Here is a 16,902-nt window from a genome sequence, read left to right on the forward strand (position 1 = left end):
TAATATATTAGTATAGATGTTAAAATATAGCCCGTCGACTACAATGATATTAGATCTATCAGCGGAAACATTAATTCAAATAAAGTACTGAAAAAAATTATCCGTTAAATTCTAGAATAATTCTACAGAATTAGAATCAAAATGCGTTGCACTAAATCTAGAAATAAATATGCCAATAGTAATAATAAATTGTGTAAAAATAAATGTTTCCACACCTCTGTTTGTTCAGGAGCCTACTAGCCCAATTCAAAGATTAGCTATCGGCGCGAATTTTTTCCGATATTTACTTATCAAATTTTCCCCAAAGCCCCAGTTCGGGGGCAAAACGAAATTGTAAAGGTGAACATATTTGTATGATAAATTATTTATTGCTTCAAATCAATGTGGTACCTATTTTATTCTAGCTTCAAATACATACTTATCTACTGTATTGAGTAAAGGCTAGATATCATAATGTTATATGTATTTTTCTGTCTGGACAATGTACGTCTCTATACAGGGTGTCCCAAAAAGTAGTGATGAACGGAAGCTGGGAGGTAGAAGACTTAGTATTTACTATCCGAATCACCCCCATGTATGTTATGTGATTTTTATGGGCCCTTGATGTTTTGAACATACTGGGTAATTTTATCTTTCTTGGCATTTAATTCTTTTTTTTTATTCCGTTCGAAGATCTAACGAAAATAAATGTTACCATACTGAATTGGCCTATCTTTCAGCTTAGCACACAAAAAAAAATCAAGCATCTAGCGCAATAATTCACGTCACCATAAATAAAAAACTCATCGTACTCAGCGATAGATGAAAAATTGAATAAATGTCATAACTCCGAAAATAGGAAAAATCGCATAATATACATGGGCGTGATTCGGATAGCCCTCTAGGTCCTCTACCTCCCAGCTTCCGTTCATCACTACTTTTTGGGACACCCTGTATTTAAGACATTAAAATATATGCTGAAATATTTGGAATGGAAAAATTCGACTTTTTATCAAACGTATTTTAAATGAATAAATCGTTTATTTGCGTTTTTATACTTACCATATAAAATCATAAATTTCGTTCAGTGCATAAATTCATAGCAATGTATTTTTGTTCGTGTTTCTTCTTTTCAGCAATTAACTGCGATAAAAGAAGTGAATAATGTCATTTTTTATTAGGACAAGAATAACATCATCTGGAAAATAGTAAGTTTTTCTGTTAAATGAATTATTTAGTAAACTAGTCTTATTTTATTATTCGTCGAAGAAGAAATAAAGTAGAAATAGCTAGACAGTCGAGATAAAAGTTTTATAGCTCTGAGATTTTTAATCTCTTGTAGTTCTCATCAAGAATTTATTTAACAAGACTCAGCACTTACCTTGTTATAGCTATCTGTTACTACTAAAGTATATCAACTAAAATAGTATCACAGAAGTTTTCTCCAATATTTTATTCAGAAATGTGAGTGACAGTCGGCAGAATAAATTTTGCGAATAAAAATCATCACTACATAGTATAAAACAAAGTCGCTTTCTCTGTCCCTATGTCCATATGTATGCTTAAATCTTTAAAACTACGCAACGGATTTTAATACGGCTTTATTTAATAGATAAAGTGATTCAAGAGGAAGGTTTTAATATACAATTTATTAGGTTTTAGACAAAGCGGGCGAAGCCACGGGCGGAATTATATTAAATTTACAGGCCCTTGCTAAAAACACGAAAAAACAAGATAACTCTTGGTAACCAAAACCAGGAACATAACGCAGTGTATAATATTATATCATTAACAGTTTACCACTCTATGGGCTAGTAAGAAAGTGCACGCACGTAGCGACGCAACTCCCCATAGAGTTGATGGGAGAGACAAAATAGTTGCGGAGACAAAAGTTGCTCTTGCGCGCTAGTTATCAAATAAATCTAAGTAATATTAGATAGCGTAGAATAGTAGTTTCAAGCGCCATGTTATGAATAACAATACTCGAATATTTATACAAAAAATGAAGAAAAAATGTCAAAGGATATTCCGATATAAAAACAAGGATCACGTAATCACTTTACGAGGTCAACCTCTCTACAAATATGAAATAGGTCCACAAATTTTGCATTCCTTTTCATATAAGCTTGTTTTCTTATAAAATCAAACAAGTATATTAGTGAAGGTTCATCGGTATATCTTTTATATTTTAAGCCTTATTAGTTTTGGTTTTAACAGGAATTTAACATGAAAAGGTTTCTTGTAACTAGAATAAGTAAATGCCATTTTATTGATGTTTATTATAAAGTTAATCGTAGAGTAAACACGGCTTTTGATCGACTGATTTCGTTATTTTATATTCACTATAATAATAGTCCAAGAGCTGTTGGAAATATTAATCTAAAACATATTCCATGATCAATGTGATGAAAAGATGTTGGAAAGCTTTCTTATCGCAATCACATCGAATTGGAAACATGGAATCAATATCCAAACCTTGTACGTGAACTTCGTTGAATTCATTCAACATTCAGAAACGTTTAATTGTAACTGGGAACACGCTAAATACAGCTCACTTATTCACTCATTAAATAATTAAACGTGCGAATATTTCTCAGGTCGTATGACTTTTGGCAAATAATCAAATAATTGTGGCGCCGTCTTGTATATAAATTACAATATGTGACATCATCGACATTTTATAAAACGTTTCTAACAATGTAAGAGGTGTGTTCGTCGTGTGTTGAATAACGCAAGGTTCTGGACTCATTTTATTTATACGAGAGTGACTCATGTATGAATTGATAGCGGGAGCATTTAAATCTATTAAATGGATAACTATAAAAAACAGTTTTTAAACGTTTTCTATTTGTTGATCATTTCTAGTGGTCTACTACTGCCCGAAATTCGACCTAATCGAATCTTATGTGTGTGTCAAATAAATGGTATTGTGTCCAAAACAATTTTTTTAAGCAGTATTTTTTATGAAATGTGAGCATTCTGGACTCCTTTTTATAAATATAAATGAGTCAAATTACATGCTTCTACTCCGGTGCAATTTTCGAAAATAGGGGTACAAAGTTTTTGCCCTACGTATTAATATATTGACTTTACTTTATAGGAATAGGACACTGGTAGTTAATATAACATAAGAGTCACGTTCATCCCAAACTAACTTTTGACGGATTAGGGTTGGGCATAGGATCTCATCAATCATCATCAATGAATAATCTAGTCATTTTTAAATTTAGCCTTAGATAAATGAGAGTATGTGATTAATCCATTTTTTTAATTGTAAAATGTAAAAAAAGGAGTCTACAAGTTTTGTATATAGATTCTGAAATATCAAAAAATTCTGAAATCTAAAATAGTCAACTTCACTACTTAGTTCTTGTCGAAAATAACATGATTTTTCTCCTACAACATCATTTAAAAAGTCTCCACTACAAGTAAATTACAAATAACAATCAACCAAGTCTATCGTAATCTACAATGTTTATAGAAAGCAGATGCAAAACTTCAATTTGGTACACAAAGCAGTACATCATCTTCTCAGCTGGATGTTAATAGCGGACGCCATTAAAGCTTTATCATTTTCCGCCTCGCAGTTCCGGCTTCCGAGAATTTAATTCTGACTAAAATTAGTCGCGTATGCGCCGTGTTTTCAATTAGCAGTGCATGAGGTACGTTTGGAAGTATGAAATTCGTTTATTTTAAGCAGAGTGGACAAGGTAATGTGGTGTGTAGGTACTGCGCTGGTTCAGTATACCTACTATGACGTAAAAAATACAATGTAGAGTTTTTCGAAAGGAGTATATCGACATGACGTGTTTTCCGAAGTTTTAAATATTTGAAAGAGAAATAGCAGCATGACAATTAAATAAAATTTACATAAATAGAAATTTAAATTAATTTTCATAATTTTGATTCGTTTACAAAAAAAGAAATATAATCAGCATATATACCATAATAATTATTATTTAGTAGATTATTTAGGATTGAAGAGGAAGTAATTATTAGAAGCTGTTATTAAAATTAACGCGAATATAAAATTCTGTGTTTTGTCACAACAACTGAATTATCTCGATAATATTTTGTCACGGTCTAGTTCAAGGTTAGTTGTATTTATATCCCTTAGTAACGAGATTCAGAGTCATCGTATTAAAAATAACAACAATAAATTTTAACAAGAACACATGTTTACAATAACATTAGACATTGATAAAGTTTGTTATATTATTAACGATTACTATGTTCTCATAATAAAAAAGATATTTTATGTTTTGTTTTATTTAATAAAAGTTAATTTAAATCGTTTGTTTGTTTTTATTATCACCTCAAACATTTTGAGCGTCAATTAATTATTTATTTTAAAATTAATATAGGTAATAAAAATAGCAAACTCAATACATTTGAAAAGCATGTTATTCTTAACATTTGACTTATATTTTCAACTATTAAAAAATTATTCTAGATCTACAACTAGATATTTATTTCACAAAAAAAAAATTAAACCGTAAGAGCAGGTATTTATGAATAATCTGGCGCCTATATATTTAAATGTATGAAAACAGATAAGTTTCAGAGCGGAGAGTCACAGATTAGTAAATGGTTACGTCGAACGTTTGTGTGGTGCCGGAAAAATATAGCTATGACGTCACTTCTCCGATGAATAAAGTCAATCAATTTTCACACATAACCCTGGCTTGATTTTATTTTTATTCTATTAATTTATTTCGTTTGCTATTTTTAACACGCTTTACTTGTAGGTAAATATAAATTTACGTTACTTCCCGTGAATTTGTGAACGTAACCGACTCTATCGTACTCGATTTTTAACACATTAAACTTTCGCAGTTGTGCATCTTATAATCCTGAATCAACAGAAAAAAAATCTTAACAAAACAAGCATCTTTTTAATGTTTGAAAGTACATTTATTATGTCATTATTTCATTGCTATTTGTGAACAAATGTATGTGTTAAATAAATGTTCATTCTTTCTACTCCACAATAAATGCTGTTCAAACTAATTGACATCAAAATATGATAAATGAAAATGACAATAATAGTGCGAAAACGCCACAAGGGCCCTCCGCGTTTCAGGGACCAAAGGGACGCTGACAAGAGGGCCTTTGAAGTACACTTCTCTGCAGACTGATGAATTTCTATGTCAAATGTTTTACATTATATATGTTGCCGTCATCGTTCAATCTGCTATTTTATTAAATGACTAGACATTGAATGACGACATTAAATTGAACGACTAGGATGGACGTTGATTTAACAAGCGTCACTCAATTTCCTTATATTTAGCGGATTGTAAAAAAGCCCTTTGATCAAAGCGGATTTATCATCCAGAATATTGTTGAATCACTAGCTCGTTCATTGATTCCCTACCTATAGAGTTTACTTTTCCAAAAGTAAATTCGAAAATAGTAAGTAATATCAATAAAGAAGACAGTTGCGAGCCGACTTAAGTCATTCCATTATATCTCGTCATTCAATGAATTCGCTAGTCATCCAATCAAATATCAAATTCAACTAGATGACTGCAACATATATAATTGTCACGCTGTCAAGGTTAATCGATACAATGTCACAGATTAGCAACGTCTTTTAAATGTCACGTTGACATTTGGTAACAATGATCACTTATTAACATAAACTATAAAGTCTAATGGAATTAGCATCGTTAGTAAGAAGCTTTCAAAGCGTTTGTTATAAGCACCGATTTCATATAGCACTTAAGTTTGATAATTGTCACTTAACGATTCTTACAATCTATATGGCATTCTATTGGTCTTGAGTACTAAACTTGCTGTTATAGTATATTACTTTGATTAACTGATACTTTATTGAGCATAACTAAAACAGTTCTGAATTTCGATACGTGTGCTATTATTGTTTTTTTTTTTCAGTTTGAAAGTTCGATGTTCAATCACGCAAAATAAAAACATTTGTCAAAATTGGTCAATTGTAAAATTGCTTCAATGGGTTTTGAGCACTAGCATGATTAATAAAGAAATAAATTAACCCTCTTAATAATAGTAGATTTAGATTTTCCTTTCCCGTCCCGTTTTCGTGTCCCGTTACTCTGTAAGTTACATAGTATGTTTTATAACATTGATTTGGCTGAATGCACCAATTTAGTACTACATTTTAACTCCTGTACGTTAGAAGTTGTTCAAGTCTAACACTGGCCGCACACGGACCAACTAGCGGGAACTCTGGAAACTTCCACGTGTTTCTTGTACAAGAGTCTTGGCTTAAAGTTCCCCTTATCGTGTAATTTTAAAGATTAGGTTCGAATGTACTAGGCAAAATGAATAAATAGCAAGGAAGTGTTGTTTGTTATTCCTTAGAAGGTGTGTTATGATCCAGAAAATTATGCTGTGTGCTGATCATTAGTTGAAATTATTTTAGAAGTTAATTTAATTTAAAAAAAGTTCTCTGTCCACGGAGATCCTTGGGGAACTTCCTGAAAAAAAAGAAACGTATTAATAAATTTGGAACGATTAAATATCAAAGTATTTTAGGTTATTTTGATGGTAGGAATTTGAATTTGATTTAGGGTAGAAAAATATACTATTCTACATTCTACGCAAGGACAAACAAAACATAAATCTTGATGAATCGGCAAAAAACTGCTAAAAATATGTGCACTTGCATCCAATATTACTCTTGGAGAAAATCCAAAATAATTTTATAAAGTAACTAGCGGTAAATTAATAATTTTCACACAATACACTACACTTAATCTTTCGCAATGCCACTTGTTCCGTTTAGTCCGAGGCTTAAAATTATTGCAGTAATTTATGTATACAGGGTGTTTACGCTTGGCACTAGTTTTATATAAATAATGTCATGCGCTTTTGCAATAGTTATAAATTAGGGACTTATATGAATGGTAGTTTTATGAGGTTGGATTCTAAGAATTTATAGTGGACTAAATTATGTATAGTATTCTGAAATTTTAATTATAATATTTTGAATGGAATGTTTTTTTTGCAATTCACGATTGATATGGGTTTGACGTAAAAAATACTTTACGGTAGAGAATCATAACAAGCATTTTGTATTTGAAAAACAGTTCAAATAGATTACTGCTGTTTTGCTTGCGGTACCTACCCTATATTCTACACATACCTAATAGAAAAAAAAAGTATTTGCAAATCATGATACTTTACTAAATGCAAACGACTTTCATTCTACAACTACTAGGTACATTCAATGTGAAACACAATAGCAAATTGTTACTGTAAAAATTGTAAAAAACAACTCTGTAACTTTGGAAAATAATCCAATTAAAACATTTGCCGTACATTACGTGACACGTCAGAGTAATTTAAACGGATACCGAGCTGATGTTTGGAACAATTTTAATATTAATCCGCTGTGAGTGTAACGTTTGAAATTTCACGCAACACTTAGCAATTTGAAGTTACATATTTTTATTATTTATTTATTTAATTCTAGCGACTGGCTTAGAAGAGTGTCTAATTTCAATTATTGCAAGATAAGAACTTAGACCTATAGGCTAGTTGCATTTACTGTGTCTCAGAGGTGCCCCTTCAGAAGAGTGGGTGGAGTGAAGTACCTAAGCTTTTTATAGTTTTTGGAAGACACATAATTATCTATGCCTGAGTAGTGAGTATGTCTTTCTGTAAATGGGGAAAAATTAGTAACTGCAATCGATTAAAACGAAACATGTTTTTCAGTGTTGCTCAATGATGTCAAGTTTTATGAATTTTAGGAGATATTTTAGAAATCATGAATTTTAAGATATTGTAAAAGGTTCTATTTTACAATACCTTAAAATTCTAGAGCTCTAAACCTTTAACCTTTTCATTGGAACTTTTAGAATTGTTTCGCAGAAGCATTTACTAGGTTTTATAGACGCATTTTGAACCCCCTTCTAAACAATTTTGTCACCGTTTACTTGTCAACCACTTTTCGTGAGAGCGTTTACCGTAAAACAATTGCGAATCGCACACAATCAACAAATCCCAATTAACAAGTATGAACGAATAGAAGTAAACTGAACGTTCATTCCACATGGTCGCATTGATTGTATCCAACGCTAATTACCTATGTAGTTAACAAACTTCGACTTAGTCGATAATTGTTGCAATAGAATTTGAATGGCTTTTTAAAACTGTGTATGTTTGCGCATTATTTGTATGAACATTTGAACAATTAAGTTCGTTGTTGTGATTGATTTTTTTTTGTTTTGTAGAATACGTTACATGATGAATACAATAGCGTATTTTGAGAAGCATAAGTTTTTAATTGGGATTATAGTAATTGATTTAGTAATAACACATCATTACAACATTTTTGCTGTTTGTAAGTTTCCGTAGTAATTACGTTGATGATAAAAATATATTTGTTAGGAAATGGTTAGGAATGTCAGTAGGCTTTACTTGTTGTCTTAGAAGGTTGTATCATGTTATAATACACTTTTCTTTTAGAGTACTGTTCCGTAATAGGTATGTAGAGTAGAGCAATCTTTTCCATGATAAAACGTATATTTATTATCAATCTATAAAAATAAATATTAAATCTTTATTCACGTTATTCATTGATATCCTCCCCTTCATGATTTAATAAATTCATGCGCCTTCCACAGGCATTCTCCATTCAACCATTATTCATTTGAAACGTAATCTGCAATGAACCCATACGCCTTGTAAACAGGTTTATTAATCCAGTTAATATAAATGCACCCATTGAATGCAATACAAGTTCGCTATTCCAAGTAACGGAGCTAGCAAAGAACCACTATTTAAACTTCAATTTATTTTGTCAGCCGTAAATTAGCTACAAAAAGAAAATGGCTTAGCGTACTGAAATTTATTAAGCGTACTTTGTCCTATATAACTGCCCCTGTTCTTATGTGAATCGTCGACCACTAATGTTTTCATTGTGTCGCAAATCTTAATTATGTTAAAACTTATGGCGTTTAGTTGTTTTGCATGTGATTTGTGTGTCAACTTTTGTTCTAATCGTGTGGGAATTGGACGTAAATATTAATTGAAAAAAGGATGGTTTTCAATTCGCTTTCAGAATTGAAAACTGTTCTTATGTGCTTATACAAATTGTAAAAGTTTCAATTATTCATCCTTCGTAATATTGTGATGTTAATAGATGCCATAACCTGTTTAACGACTGACCTAAGCGTAAAAAGTAAAACTGAAATTTTAATGCTTGTATTTACATGATATAAAACAGGCAGACAAATACGAATATTGTATAGGTAGTAATTTAAGATGACATTGGTATTATGAACAGTATCTTAAAAATATAATAAAAAATAGTAAATGCGAGTATCTTTTATCTGCTTAGGTCAACACACTTTTTATTCATATGTGGGTATCACATTATCATAATTTGAATTAAATCAGGTAAATTTGCCCATATAATCCTTTTTAAGTCAGCACATATCCTTTGATAGCCAGTATTATTACTTAGTCTCTACCGAGAAGTATTTAGTCAATTAATCTTATATATAAAAATGAATCGCAAAATGTGTTGGTAAGCGCATAACTCGAGAAGGGCTGAACCGATTTCGATAATTCTTTTTTTTATATTCCTTGAAGTACGAGGATGGTTCTTATGTAGAGAAAACGTGAATATGTACCACGGGCGAAGCCGGGGCGGACCGCTAGTTAAAAATATATTGCGTAGGCGGGCCACTTGTAAATGAACACGAACCAAGAAAGTGTTCATTCTTTCAGATTTAATCTTCAGCTGAAATTTATTTTTACTAATTAACATTATTTTTATTTGTAGTAATTTGTCTAAACATATACCAATAATGTCGTACCTTAATTGATTATTACTTGTTAAATTAAACTTATTTTTATATATTCTGTTCAATAATTATTAGGTGTTCATAGAAATTCTAATTATTCCTTTAATAAATGCCTACACATATACACTTAATATTCATATATTTTAATTTATATTCTGTGTACACTGTTAACTTAAACTAAAACATTCAGAAACTAGAAGTATAATTGTGACTAACTTCTCTACGTAATATTAAAATGTTTTCCACAATTTTATGAGCCGTTAAAGTATCACCCTCTTACAGAATAATCGTAAAAGACAAACTTGTGACTTATATACAAGTTAGATGTTAAAAGCGTATTCCTGTTCCTTATTCGATCTTGAAGCCAAACGCATAATATTATTTTTCTTACAAACTATGTATCGAAAAATCTAGATGGTAAGAATATTCGAGTACCTGGCTATGATAATTTAAAACTTTTCAACGGATTTTAAAAGCGACTTGTTAAAAGTAATTGGTGCAAAACTTTGTGATTATAATATTTTAATATTACATTTACAAAACGAAGCAAATTATAAAATCGAAATTTATTATGATTATAAATTCAGTCATAGCATATTATGTAACACTTCTATTATTATAAGCGAAATATTCACTCTTTATTACTGTGTTAGGAATCTTGTGATAATCCTAAATATAACTTCAGGAAATACATTTTTTTTTATTGAATCTTTACAATTCATAATTTTACAAATCTTTTTCATACAAAACAATCTTTCATAATGCCATTATTAATATCCTTATGAAATGATACTATTAAAAGCAAAGTATTAGCTTACAAAAGTAAATCTTACAAATACTTTGCTAAAAGTTTCAGTTATTTTAATAACTATTTATTCATATTAACGTACACGTGTTTTGTCTTTCGTCTATTATAAATATACTTTTCTGAATAATTAATACTTATGCTTTTTAAAATATAATATTACACACATTATTTAAAAAAACGTATACATAGTATTTTCTAGTGTTTGATTTTACGCGAGTATTGTACCTCCATTTAGAAATTAAAGATTTTAACGGATTTTATTTTTCAATAATTGTTTCCTATTGCCTTCGTATTAATTAGTTTCAAATATCGTATTTAATCACCGTTTTTAACAAATAAATGACAAAATAAACATTGCATTACCTGTACCTACCTACTATATATTCTATAGCACTATAATATATAGATAAAACGAATAAACATAATTACTTACTAATAGTTATTAGTTATACACCTAAAATATTATATAGGTACATAGTTGACTGCATTGCGACATGTTTGTCGTATAGGAAAACGCGATGATTCCGAATTGCAATATAGCCTGTGTTAAGCACCTTATTACCTACAGCTTGTAGAGATTGTCGCACTAGATGTGATGCCAATTAATTTGCACTAATGTCTATCACTTTGCCAAGTGATATTCGGAATGGATTATCTGTATATGTGTAGTTGATTTTGTAGTGTAGATACCCATGGTAGATATACATACACTTAATGAAATAGAATTGTTACTATAATAGTGATATGGAACGTTTTCAGGAAAATAATAGTTTTTAACTAGCTTACCGGCCGCGGCTTCGCCCACTTTGACATAAATAATACACTGAAGCCTTCCTCTTGAATCACTCTATCTATTAAAAAAAAACCGCATCAAAATCCGTTACGTAGTTTTAAAGATTTAAGCATACAAAGGGACATAGAAAGTGACTCTGTTTTATACTATGTAGTGATTCAACGGGATAAGTTCATTATTATTATAATTTTTTGAAAATTATTGAATAAAATATAATGTGCATTGTCTTTAAAGTTTACGCTAACATTGCTATGCAGATAAATAAGCTTAAGAGGATTTTTTAAAGACTCGTATTAATAATATTTTTGACGCAACATTTCTACTATCCTACTTAACAAAACACAAAGAACAGAAGTTGCAGTAAGATATAAACCCGCCATTTATATTCAACATTTATAGACTTAACTCGTTAATCTTCTGAAAACAAAAACAATTCCATGAGCGGCGAGTAGTTTATGTGGCTTTAAAAAGTTTCGAGGGACAAACAAAACACTGAACGTCCACGGAATTGCTTCAATTGTAAGAAAACTGTGACCATTTCCAGTTACAAACAGGGTCCAAGGGTTTAAACTTATGAGTTTCATATGTAAATTTATTGCAGTCGACGCTTAGCTAATTTGTGCCATAAATTGTGCGATACGTGTCTTCGGAGATATTTAGCCAGGTTTTAACGTGATTTATTGTTAGTTTGTTAGCAAAGTCGTTTAATTTATTGGACAGTTCGGTGTGATATGATTTCAATTAGGACGTTATTGTTCTTGCTTCTGATTTTTACTTTATATTCAGTTCATTTGTTAAAGATTAAAAAGAGTAAGAAGGAAAATAAATAATGTTTTAAAAATATATATACACATAGAAAAGTGAACTTGTTTGATAGGTACCTCTAATGTCAGAAATATAAGGTAGGTACCTATAGATTTACCAAATTTTTTATCTTAAATGCATATTTGTTCTTACCAAGTTAAATAAAAATAACCAGCAACCTTGATTGTCAAATAAAACATCTTCTTAATCGCTCTTGTATGAGCAGAGATTTAATTAAAAACAAAAAATGTTCGATTAAAACTGAATGCAATGGGCATTGTGTTGTATGATTATTACACAACAATGAAAGTGCCGGGAACTTTGAAAGTTTCATAAATTTTCGCAATACCGTCCGCCTCGTCCTAGTTTGAGCTTGGACTACATTGCTATAAGTTTATCCGCGCTAAATCCGTTTCAGTTAAGAAAATTTTAATGGAACGGCATTGTGTTTTTATTGAAAAAATAACGAGTATATTTTTTATGAAAATTAAACAATAATTTCGCTTAAATGTCGGTCAAAGCGAAGCGAAGACCTCAAATACGCGATTGTTGGTCTGACGATTAAATTTTCTGATTGTATTTCAGGAAAATATTATTTATATTTGAGTCATAGCTGTTTTAAAGCTAATGCATTGGGGTGTAGATGGTACAGATTAAATCGTAAAGTGTTCACTTTCAGTTTACAACATGCCGATTACACATCATTATTTTTGTGCTAGCTTTATGTGAATGTTTTTAAGCTATTGCATAGCTTCTATCGCGGGACATGAGCGCGGGGACCGAATCCAGAAATTGCGTAACGAAAAACCTCACGCTCCCCACTCCGACGGGCACGGAGGTGTGGCTTGAAGGCATACTATGCAATAGCTTTACCGCAGCAGTCCCCGAGTGCCACACGTCTTTTTTAATTATTTTTGGTTGTTTATTTTTAAATGGATACCAACAAATTGATTTTAAATAAAGGTTGGTACCTATTTCCTATATTATAATAATATATAAATATTATTCGCTTTATATAATAAATGCACACATTCATACTAATGTATTGAAATGTAAAACATTAACTATCTACTTTGGATGAAAAGATTAGATTGGACATTATCTGTAATATGATATTTTTAATTGTAAGAATCGACAGTCAACAACTTTGCTCCAATTTTGTCTCAGGCGCAATCATTATCCAAGAATATCTTGTAAGTGTGTGTGGATTCATTTGCATCTGCATTTAAGCCCAAACAATTAATGAAGATGTGATTCACTAAAACTAAAACCTTAGATATTTGACTAAACGTTCAAACGATTTCAGAATTCACCTTCCGATAATTTCCGAGAAACACACCTTTTAATCCATTAGGCCAAAGCGAAACTATACGTGTTAAACAAATTACAACTAATACCATTAAAACCTCATCCATCTGTGAAATCGCGTCAACGCTCAAGTTTTGCGTATGTAGCTCTAAAGCTATCTGTTGAAGATAACACGAGTTTCAAATTGAATACAAGTACAACCCGAATGTTTAATGGGCCCTTTACTGGTGTGAAATTCGATAAGACACGGGGTTTGGACATGAAGATATACTATGGTGTATCTACGGATTCTATTTTTAGATTGATACACGTAAGGCTTTACTGTAAAGTCACATAATCTATACTAATATTATAGAGCTGAAGTGTTTGTTTGTTTTTTTGAACGCGCTAATATGGGGAAAAACTTGTCGGTATAAGGCTATATTATATAATCTCACTAGAACCAACAGGAGCGTAGCACTGCGGGTAAAACCGCGGAACACAGCTAGTAAATTACAACGTGATATTTTCTCAAGAGCCACGCAGTATATTGGTGAAAATAGAAAATCGGTGTAATAGTTTTTGAGTTTATCGCCAACAGACAGACAGATGCGGTTGAGGACGTTTTTATTATATAGTTAGTCATTCAGACGTTTTGTTTTAAAGGATAATTTATAGTAAATTCAAGCAAACAGATGCATCAAATTCAAATATTGTAAATTGCTTATCGCAACAAAATATAGTATGAATAGAAGGTAATGGATCACTCGCATTGTATAAAGTACAACAAAAAAACATTTAAAATTTTAAGGTGCTTAAGAAGCTGCTTCATTCTACTGCCCTAATTCACTAATGATGATTCTGACAAGGAACGCAGCTATTTTCATAAATGTAAAATCGTATCGTTTTCAATCAACATTTTTGTATATTTTATATCCAATATTTAACTCGAAACGTACCTATATTACGCGTCAATTATAAAAGACATCAATGTTTTGTAACAAAATAAGCGTGATTTCAATAGCGTATTATGCTCCACAAACCAATTTCGAACGCGAATAAAAATTTGTTTTCCCAAAGTCCATTATTTGTAAAATCACAAGCGCGTAACACCACAGCGATATAAATCTTCTAAACGTCAGCCCAAATCAAAATGGATGGTTAAAAAAATGTATATGAGGTTTACATGAAAACATGTTTGTTTGAGGTAAAGTACATTTCTAAAATTTAAATATTGGTACCGTGATATGTGTTTTGATATATTATTATGGTTCACTTAGGTTTGTCAGTATTATATTAAGTATTAACCCATTGAGCCCCAAGCGGCCCGATCGGTCCCAGACACAATAGATTTTCTATTGTGTCTGTGGTTCCGGGGCCTGAGTCGCCTTTTATGTCTTCAATATATTATAGATAGTGGTATTATTATCTAAATCTTTGATAAAACAAATAGAAATCGTAACAAATTTCATTTAGAATATACTTCATTTACGATCTCAGAATATACACGGAAGACAAGAGGAGAAAGCTTTAATTTGAAACTAAAAGTTTGTTAAATTTATAATGCATTTTTAACCGAAAACAGCACGAATAACTTATTACGGTTGCTTTGGGAAAGATAATGCTACTTTGTAGAAAAACTGCAACATCAGAGACTCTTTGGTCAACACAAGGTAAATACCATGTAAACAGCATTTCAAACATATCTCGGTAAGCGCATTACAACTAAGATACACTGTTTTGTTCCTTCAGCTTGTGGAACAAAGCTCTTTGCGTTTTGTCTTATTATTTCAATTTAAACAAGAAATCCTTTGTTTATATAAATGGGGCAACATTTGCAACGAATAGTGCCGTTATATTAAATGTTATTTATTATAATAAAATTATACTAAAATCATCCTGTTGGACCTTCTACTCTATCTATTAAAAACAAAAAATCTACTACTAACTTTTTAAGCAGTCGGTTAGCTGTTATATTATATACTATGTAGTTATAATAATCTATCGATTTATCTACAGTTAAAATTATTTGCATTTATTTTTTCACATTTGATAAATATAATAAAATACAACGAATAGAAGAGAACCCGTGTGTTATAATAATATATTCTTAGTCTTAGTTAATGGACTTGTAACTAGGAATATATAAAGCATAACCCTTTATCCATATCCTTGTCAGTCCCCTGTGATGCAGTAGCACTTTATCTCTGCTCTAACCGTGAAATTTCATGGAAGCTCTCATGAATTCGAGTTAACTGTCGGTGAATCTATAAGGAACTATAGCGTAGGTAAGATGGAATTTGTTATCTTGATTCTGCTCTTGTTATTTTTGCTCGGTTCCTCAACTTTACCTTAGTTTAAGATCAACAGTCTTTGAACAACAAATAATATAGAGGTAATACGTAAATAGAGGTACCCGTAGCACGAATAATAAACAGCTAAAATATTTATTAAACACTAGCTGCGCTTCGCGGTTTCACCCGCGTGGCTCTGCTCCTGTTTGTCTTAACGTAATTATATAGATCCTCGATAAATGGGCTATCTAACACCGAAAGAATTTTTCAAATCGAACCAGTAGTTCCTGTTAGCGCGTTCAAACAAACAAACAAACTCTTCAGCTTTATAATATTAGTATGGATTGGTTAAGCAACCGATCACATCATAATATTTTAATACGACCTCTCAAAAGCAGAAAAGGCAAACGTTACGTACGAGTTTTCGATAAAAACAAATAGATATTCATGAATTTTATCATTTCCCAAATTTTTAATATCTTTACCGTCCCTATTTTTATTAACATCAGATTCAGCAAGATAATATCGTGGTTGTAAAATTGTTTGACCGTTGACTATAAAGGGGCTGGGTTGCCATTGATAAAAAACAAATTTTGATAAAATCATATTTTACGATTCAAGGGTGATTTTATTGGCATTTTACGTTATTTTGGGCAAAACATGTTTTTGCGTTATGGGACATACGTTCATTTATGTATTATGTTGGGTAAATTTTACTTAATTATGAGTGCTGAAAAAGATAAAAAGGAATTTTATAGTAAGTAGAGATACTTACTATCATACATGTATAATCTGAATACAGGTGTTTTATTATAATTAAACTAAAACTTTTTATTTACAAAAACATAGCAGAAGCACACATTTGTAACAAGGGATTATTTAACCCATATTTTTTGTCGCAATAACCATTTGTCCGCTTACTTACACGGCGAGTAAATTGAAACAATTAAAATTCTGAACAAATTTTGCGTATGAGACTCGGCGGGTATAATTATCTTACTTATTTTGAATGTGACAAAGCTTATTATAAATATACTAAGCCAGACAATGTTTTTAATATTTTCATTAGGATACGTTTTATATAAATGTTTACGATATGAATAAATTATTAATGAACTCATATGAAAAGTTATTATATTAAAA

This window comes from Colias croceus, chromosome 9 (genome assembly GCF_905220415.1).
Source record: "Colias croceus chromosome 9, ilColCroc2.1".
Lineage (NCBI taxonomy): Eukaryota > Metazoa > Arthropoda > Insecta > Lepidoptera > Pieridae > Colias > Colias croceus.